Below are 9,694 nucleotides of genomic sequence, written 5' to 3'. Positions count from 1 at the left end.
GCTTTGGTGTGCATTCAGACTGCATAGTTCTTTTTCTGGATGTGGATGGCATTTTCCATCATGAGTCCTTTGGAATCGTCTTAGATCACTGTGTTGCTGAGAAGAGCTAAGTCTATCAAAACTGATCATGGCACGATGTTGCTGATACTGTGTACAATGTTCTCATTTCACTCGGCATGAGTTCATGTAAGTTTTCCCAGGATTTTCTGAAATCTGCCTGCTCATCATTTCTTATAGCGCAATAGTTTTCCATTATATTCAAATACCACAATTTGTTCAGCCATTGCCAAACTGATGGGCATTCCCTCGATTTCCATTTTTTTTTTGCCATCACAAAAACAGCTGCTATAAATATTTTTGTACATGTAGGTCCTTTTCCCTTTTTTTATGATCTCCTTGGGATACAGACTTAGTAGTGGTATTGCTGGATCAAAGGGTATTCACAGTTTTATAGCCCTTTGGGCACAGTTCCAAATTGCTCTCCAGAATGGTGGGATCAGTTCACAACTCCATCAGCAATACATTAATGTTCCAATTTCTCCAACTTCATCATTTTCCTTTTTTGTCATATTAGCCAATCAGATAGGTGTGGGATGGGTGCCTCAGAGTTGTTTTAATGTGAGTTTCTCTAATCAATAGTGATTTAGAACATTTTTTCATATGACTATAGATCACTTTAATTTCTTCATCTGAAAACTGCCTATTCATATTTTGGACCATTTATCAATTGGGGAATGACTTCTGAGTTAGCTTTAAAGGAGGATAAAAGCCCTGAATGAGAAAAGAATATATTCCAAGTACCAGGGGATAACTTGTGTAAATGCACAGAGGTGAGAGATGACCTGATAGGGTTGGGGAGTAGGCCAGATTGGCTGGAGTGTAGACTGTGTCGAATTAAATGTGTGATAAATCTGGAAAGGTAGACATATTATAGGAGGCCTTAAATACCGCTCTGAATGGCCTAATCCCTTTCCTACCACCTCTGGGTGTTTGTTGTTGTTGTCGTTGTCGTCATTGTCGCTGCTGTTGCTGTTGTGTTGTTCCTACCACCTCTGGGTACACGAGGATTCCAGGAAGAAGTTTAGGCAGCAGCACTTGCTTGGTCTGTTTTCTTTTCCACTTTCTTATGTGTCTAATAAACAATGTGACCGTTGTAAACAATGTTTTCGAATGTGGAAAGTTGTTCATACAGAGAGGAAATTCCAGATTCAGGGTAGGGGCAAAAGTCATAGGTTTCATATTTTCACATTCTATAGTAATATTTCATTTTCATCCCTTAGCTTACACTCTAAACTGGATCAGTCTGGGTTTTTATTCGGCTGGCCATTTGGAGCCCAGACGCTGCCACGGGAGGGAATGGAGTATCAGCACATTTAAGCTGAGTACCCTTTGATAACCAATGAAGGAAAGAGTCAGGTGGGGATGGGAACAAAAACACAAGTAGAGGGGTCAGCAGTGATAAGAAGGTCTACCACTTTCTCTGACACAGGAGGAGAGGAAAAAAAATAGTGGGTGAAGGTAGAAAAGCTTTCAGATGTAGAGCATGTGAAATAAAGGACATTAACATGGGCTGCACACGTGTCCTTCACAGAAAATGGCCTCTGCTAAGAGAAATCCTGGAGAGGGTAATATAGAATGCTTAAGTTAAGAAGAAAGTTTGGAACAGCCACTGTGAGGAGTATAACAGAGAGTCAATCAGGGGAAAATTTCTGGATTGCTCAATAGCAGTGAAGGCCTGGATGAGGTCAGATAACATGAATTTGGAGAGGACTGTCAGTTTTGGCTGTAGGACTTTGTCTAACTGCATTCCACAGCTTATGAATAGGATCAGAAGGAGGATACTGAAAATGACCTAGAGTAGATGATTTGCCAGGGCTTGACTAGCAGAAAAACAAGGGATACCAGAGCCAGAAGTAGAAACCAGCACTTTGTGGCACTCATTAATGATGGGATCAAGACCAAGGGGAGAAAAGTGAGAGAAGAACAGAGGTGATAGACTGTGAAAATAAGGAAGAATTCAAGGACTGGAGGTTACTGTGTGGATAACAAATAGATTTAAGAGAAGTGAGGTAGAAGGAGAGGGGGAAAGGGAGGAAATTATGATCAGAGAAGAGAATTTCAGAGTTCAAGATTGAGGAGATAGCACAGTGGTGGGATGATGCCAAAGTATGAAGTATGACTACCCCTTTGAGTGCCTGGGATAAAGTGGAGCTGAAGGTCAAGGGAGCGGAGGAGGCTGACTAACTGGAAGGAAGGGATATTCCAGGGGCTATCTAGGTGTGTTGAAGTCACCGAGGATGAGAGCAGGACTTGGGATGGAGTCCGTAATGGAAGGATGATTGAAAAAAAGGAGAGTTATCTGGAGCCCAGTAGATGGCAGCAGCAAAGATCAAATCCACAGAATTAGACTAAGCACTGGCCATAAATCATAGGAACATAGGTGTAGAGGTAAAAGAGATCTGAGGGATCATTTTACAGATGAGGAAACTGAAGCTAATAGAGGTTAAGTGACCTAACCAAAGTTACACAGGTATTAAGTGGCAGGGCTGGGATTTGAACCCAGGTCCTCTGAATCAAATACAGAACTTTTCCTACTTCAACAGGATGAGACTACTCATATATACAGAATAAGCCCTTTTAATGAAACTATCACCAAATTGAGCTAAAGACTGATCCCTTACTCTGGGTACCACTTGGCCTCCAAACAAAAGCTACAGACCCATCTATGTATGATAGGGGTCTGTGTATCCCCTATTGGGAGGGGGCCAATGGCAAGCACCCCAGTTCTGTTTGACCACTTAACATTGATTTTGAAAAATGATATTTATTTTGAAGATGTAGCCAGAACAAGCTTAGAAACACTTCCCCAAACAGCTTGGAAGGGAACATCTTTTTCTCTTACACCACCTTGATGGTGGGAATGGAGGGATAGAAGGGATGAAGGAAGAACTAGGTTCAACTTGGTTCAATACTTTATACAGCATTAGTCCCACTAAGTTAGTGCTGAAAAGTAGCATCTCTTCCAGGTAGATACTCATCTCAGCTTCCCATGGGCAGAGAACTTAAAGGTTTTCCCAAAGATTGTTCCTTGTTCCTTAGGGCATTAATGCCTAGCTGGTGGCAACAGAGTCTGGGCTCTGACTCTCCACTTTCTTTGGCTTGTTCTCCCAACCTGTGGAAACTCCCAAGGTCAGAGACTCCATTCCCTTCACTGGACACGGGGAGGGAAGGAAAAACCAAGATCTCCAAGAACAGAATGGAACAAAAAGAACTTGAATGGGTCTTTCAGAATGTCTCCACAGCCAAAGAGCCTTCTCTTCAACATGTTGACCAAACCAGTTACTGAATGTCCATAGGTGTTCTGTACTCTCCAAGGCCCTGCCTTCACATATCATCATCAGTCTCCCAGAAGCAGCTCCTAAGTGACCTCTACGTGGAGAGATGTCATCTCAGGTGGTCTAGGCATGCACCAGACACACCCATTGTACTTGTGTATATTTTGTACATGCTGATCTCTGTATCTATTGTTCTCCCACCCTCCCCTTCACCCCCACATAAACTCTCTGAGAGCAAGAACTGCTTTTTCATTTCGTCTTTGTGTCCGCAGCATCTAGTTTAGTGCCCTGCACATAATAGGTGCTTCATAAAATTGATTTACCTAATAAAATGAGATATGTTAGGTGCTTTGCAAACCTTAAAGCATTCTATAAACACTAGCTATTATTATTATTGTTGTTGTTATTAAGAGATGCTTGTTGAATTGCATCGAAATAAATCCCTAGCTGCAACTAGGAGCCCCAGTGAGAAGCAGGGCTCAAACTCGCGACAAAATGAAAACTTTTTAGGAAGCAAGACTCATGCCTGCTTCCAACACATAGTGATAGTTTGAACCCGAGCAGGTCACTTAATCTTTTGGTGTTCCTAGCTGATCTCTGATTCTGTAAGTTAGAGGGAGGCAGGGGACCTGTCCTGAGGGACTGAATATTTACATTCAGAATTGCTCACTTTGATGAACTCATAGGTCTTGAACAAAACAAAAAAATGTCTAAACAAAACCCACAAACAAGAATAGTTCCTGAGGGGCAGCTAGGTGGCGCAGTGGCTAGGGCACCCTGAAGTCGGAAAGGACCAGAATTCAGACCAAACACTTGACACTTACCAGCTGTGATACCCTGGGCAAGTCACTTAACCCCAATTGCCTAAAACAAAACAAAACAAAAAAACAACAAAAGAATGGTCACTGACCTCAAGAAACTTACATTCCATTGGTTAATTATATGAGAGCAGCTAATTTCTCTTCTAGAGCATGGACACCTGGGCCATGCTGTCATGTTTCTCTTCTGGAGCACATTCACATTTGGAAAAAAAAAAAACAAAACTATCTGGTCAGTCCTGCTGCATTTGTTTACCCCCAGGTCATCTATTTCAATACTGGAATCTGTTCTCAAAGATTTAGGGGGGGTGGGAAACAAAAGGGAAATCTGTAACCTTCATTTTACATACCATTCTAATCAATAGGCTGTTTTCTCTTACAGAATGAAGTCCATGGGTTTTGTGACAGAAACAGTTTCTTAATAGCTCAGGGACCATTTTCACTTGTTTGTTTGCAGGTGGAGTCCACATGGCTAAAGTGGGGCATGACTGTAATCAGATCTACTCTTTTGGAAGCCTTATTGACCACTGGTAGTACTGTGAAGTGATCTAATTGTGCTAGAAAACAATGTGTAATTATGCAAGAAAGTTACTAAATTATTTATTCCCTATGACCCAGCAATCACATGACTAGGCAGCCTGAATAGGTCGATGACAAAAAGAAAAGACTCATATGTACAAAAGTACTCCTATCAGCACTATTTATAATAGCAAAATGCTGGAAATAAACTATGTGCCCAACAACTGGGGAATGACTGAACAAATCGTGGCTTACGAACGGAATGGAATATTACTATGTTGAAAGGAATGACAACTATGAAGAATTTAGGGAAACATGAGAAGACCAGTATGATGTAATGCAGAGTGAAGAAAGCAGGGATGAAAGAACAATGTTCACAATGATTATAACAATGTAAATGAAGATGTAACTTATGGCGCTTCACCTCAAACACTGAGCTAACGTAGATTGGGTTCAGTCTTGGAGGTAGTGCCCCTGAATCATAACTCTCTGTTTCATTTTTGCCCAGCCCAGAATTTTCACTGGAAATTTCAGAATATAGCTCATGTCTAGGTCTCCACAGATGTGGCTAAAAGGGTCCTCAGCTCCTACACAAGCACTCAAGGTAACAATGTGTAGCACCCTCTCCAGGATGCTTCACCAACTTGTCCTTACACTTCTGGATTAGGTCTTCAGAGGGACATCTACTCTCAGAGATCCAGAGTGTATACTATAGCAATACTCCTCAAAAAATATAGCCCACAAGCCCCTACTGGTGCACTTACTATTAATAATCAACCCGTAGATTAATTAGCTCTTCCAAAGGCATTTGCTCAAATGGCATAGCAAGAACAATAATTATAAAATATCCTCCTATAAACTTGGGACGTTCTCTCTCACAAATACATATATCTGTGGGGTGAGTGAGCATATACTTAAAGTACAATGATAGTACAACACATGTTTAGGCAATGCATGTGGCCAAGGCATATGAGGGCTGCTCATCGAGGCTTGCTCTTCACAGGACATAGCATCTCTGCTGGAGAGATTAAGCCAACGATTCCCTGGACTTGCTCCTCTATGCATAGGTATAGTCTCCACTACCTTCAACTTAAGGGTCAGCTGAGACCCTTACCTGGGTTCTACAATGCATTTTCAGAAAGAGTAGAGATTTTGGTCTAAGACTAGCATTTGTCTCCAGTTAGTACCTCAGGTCTCATGTTTATCACTTCCCATAGAGCAGGTGGGAAAGTAGAGTTTTAGTCTTTTCAACAACTCTTACTGGTTCAGAACTGGCTTCCCTCTGTGAGACACCTCACCCTAACTTACATTGACCATATAGTACATTTCCCAGTTGCTCTTCTCTGCTGGTGGTAACCAGGCAATGGCCATTTGCCCAATATTCACCAATAGTTCTGGGGTTCTAGATTCCCCAGTTGTTACTGTTTTTAACTCTCAGGATACTCAGTTGGTCGAAGCAAGTGGGAGAAAGGGACCTAACTAATCTACGCTCTGGTAAATTCACTACCTATATTGGCCTTTTTATATGCAAATGATCTACTCTAAGTTTCTCTTCAGGAAGTACGAATAAGTCAATTCAAAAGTTCTGCATCCTTTACAAGGTCTAGAAAAGTGATTTAGGGGAGTTCAAGAGATCAAAACTATTTTCATAATAATAGTAAAACATTTCAATTTCTAGTAACGCGAATATTGATAGGTATAATCTATATTAAAGGAGAGGGCCTCAATAATTTTTAAGAGGATAAAGGTCCTGAATCCAAAAAGTTTGAGAACTGCTGGCAAAGAATGATCACTCACATCTAAAAGAATGATCACTCACATGCTCTACAAAGAGAGTGAGACACACAACGGTATATGTGTCTGTGTAAGTTGCTTCTTATGACCTGCCGCCTAAAAATTTGCTGGTCTGAAAGGGGCACACCCTTACAAATTAATACGAGGTACAGAACTGCCTTAATTTTACTCCACTAAAAAAGCAAACCAAAATGTAGGACTCATAAAGTGGCTCATAAAGTGTCAATGCAATTGTACTCTCTCTGGTGAGTCCCCACCCACTTCCCTTTCCCTACTCCCTCCTCTGCTTCCAAACACCCCTTATGAGTAATCTCCCACAATTACAATGTAAGCTCCAGGAGGGCAGGAACTTTAGTGTTTCCTTGTATTTGCTTCCCCAGGCACAGCACAATGCCTGGTGCACAGCAAGGACACTAGACTTGAAGTCAGAAAGACCTGAGTTCTAATTCTACCTCAGATACTTACTATATACATGATCTGGGCAAGTCACTTAACCTCTCTTAGCCTCAGTTTCCTCTTCTGTAAAACAGGAATAATTTTAGCACCTCACAGGGTTATTCTGAGGATCAAGTAAGATGCATGTAAAGTACTGTATAAATGCTAGCTATTATTATATTAATATTAATAAATACTATATCTATATTAATTAATTTGTTCAGTCACGCCTGACTCTTTATGACCCCATTAGGGGTTTTGCTGGCAAGGATGCTAGAGTGGTTTGCCATTTCCTTCTCCAGTTCATTTTGCAGATGAGGAAACTAAGGCAAATAGGATTAAGCGATTTGCTCGGGGTCACACAGCTAGTCTGAGGCCGAATTTAAACTCAGGTCTTCCTGACTCCAGGCCCCACACCACCTAGTTGCCACTTAAATTAGTTACTATGTATAAAGTATCAGCATTTTTTTTTTTCCAGCCAGTTCCTCTAAATCTCCAGCAGGATTCTTCTGTCCATTTAGTCTCAACCACTTGTCTTCTTATGTGGCTATAGTAAGTGTGTACCTGCTCCTTTCTCCTGATTCTGATTTTTTTTCACTTTTTGTTTTTATAAAGGTCTTTTCAGATTTGTTGGATTTATAGTAACAGAGTATTTTGTTACATGAATTTAATCACAATTTATTCAACCAGTCTCCTGTTGTTAGACATTTCAGTTATTTCCAATTTTTTGCAATTACAAATGTTCTGAAAATCTTTGAACAGATAACACTCCTTAGGTATCTATTCATTTAACCACTATTTACTAAATGTCTACCACATGGGAAATGCTGTTTGGTACTGGGAGAGACACAAAGGTGAATAAAACAGTTTCTATTCTCAGGAAGCTTATAATCTAAGGAGAAAGTTGTGACATAGACAGAAATTTTTAGTAACTTTACTAGAGTATCATAAGCATAAAGTAACTATAGTTCAAGACAATGCATTAAGAGCTTAGGAAAAGTACAGAATGTTTTGTGAGGCTCAGGAAAGGAAACATAATTTGTTTCCTGGACTCAATTTCCTTAAAAAGCTTTTATGAACTTCACTGTCAAAAGATCCCTGGTGACTGAGCCTACACTGCCAAGGGGACACATAGAAAACCTTTCCACATGCTCTTAGTGCTGGAGTTCCTGGCATGAAGGAGGGAAGGTCAGTGGCCAAGACATCAAATAAGGACCTAGGAGAGTTCTTGGGTGCCCCTGGGTAAGGGGAAATGAAGCTAGAAGAGGTTTTCTATTCGGTCCTTTTCTTTTCTCATCTCCTTCTAGGCTTCAATGATCATTTTAAAGCTGATGACCCCTATAAATATCTCTGTCTTCACCCCCAACCTCTCCCTGGAGCTTTGTTCTATTTCTGATGGCCTACTGGAGATTTCCACTTGGTCACCTACCATCCCCTTAAATTCAATGTATCTAAAACCAATCTTATCACCTGCCCCAAAAACCTTACCTCTTCCTAACTTTTCTACTTCTTTTAATGACACCACAATCTTCTCAGTATCTCAGGTTTGTAGTCCTGGTTTTGGCTTTTCCTTCTTTTTCATCCCCACATCCAATCAATTGTAGAGCCTCATCCTTTCTAAATTAAGATCATAGGATCATATTAGAGACAGAAGGAACCTCACAATGTCTTGTAGCCTTCCTCTTTTCTTCATTCTCAATGTAAGCACCCTAGTTCCAACCCTTATCTCTTCTAGACTACTGAAATGGCTTTCTAATTAGTTTTCTTGCTACTAGTCTATCTCCCCGTCTCCATTTCATCCCCCACTCTAGGGCCAGAGTAATTTTCCCAATGCATCTCTATAATCATGTCACTTCTCCATTAAAAATGCGTCAGTGGCTTGCTACTGCATTCCAAACAAAGTATAAACTCTTAACTGACTTCTAAAGTCTTCTACAAGTTAGCTCCAATCTATCTTTCCAGCTTAAGTTTATATTATTCTGCTTCTACTTAGTCTGTTACAGCCAAACCAGTATTTTCCTTTGCCTACTTTCATCCTAAAGTCTCCCATCTCCATCTTTTTGCTCATGACCCCACCCCATGCTCCTCCATTCCTTGTCGTTAAATCTCTTCCTTCCTTCAAGAAATAACCTGAATGCTACCTCTTCTCCATCCTCTCAAGTTAAAGTGACTCCCTTGCCCTCTTCCTCAAATTTCTCACAGCCAATCATCTGGCACATAGCATTTTGTCAGGATCACCCTTCTGTACTTATCTTTCTCTCTTGTATCATAGTTTTTTTTTTAGGTAACTTTCCTTTTAGACTGAATTAGATTGTCAGTTTCTTGAAGGTAGGATCTGTATCAATCCAGCAAATTCGATTCAACTAATTAAACATTAAACTCAATTCAACAAAACTCGGATTAAATGTATTGTGTTCACTGTGAAAACAAAAGAAAATTTCCCTGCCCTCAAGCAGCTCCAATTCCTCAATAGCCTATCTATGCAGTGACAGCTCAGAGCACTAGCAAGGTAGGTAGATAGCGGCAACAGTTAGGTCATGAAGTCTTGAGTTCAAAACTGGCCTCAGGCACTTTTTGGCTCTGTGATTGCATCAGTTTCCTCTTCTCTCAAACTGGGACACCACCTGCCTTTCTGGATTGTAGTGAGGATCAAATGAGATAGTATTGCAAACCTTAATATTGCAAACTTTGTGAACCTTAAAGCACTATATGAATGCTAGCTATTATTAATGTTAGGCAGGGTCTTGTAGGCTCTCAAAGTTAAGGAGAAACATCAAGGAATTCTAGATTCTT

Source organism: Phascolarctos cinereus, unplaced genomic scaffold, assembly GCF_003287225.1.
Source record: "Phascolarctos cinereus isolate Bilbo 61053 unplaced genomic scaffold, phaCin_HiC Scaffold_3;HRSCAF=262, whole genome shotgun sequence".
In the NCBI taxonomy this organism is placed as follows: Eukaryota; Metazoa; Chordata; class Mammalia; order Diprotodontia; family Phascolarctidae; genus Phascolarctos; species Phascolarctos cinereus.
Note: the sequence above shows the minus strand (reverse complement) of the source record.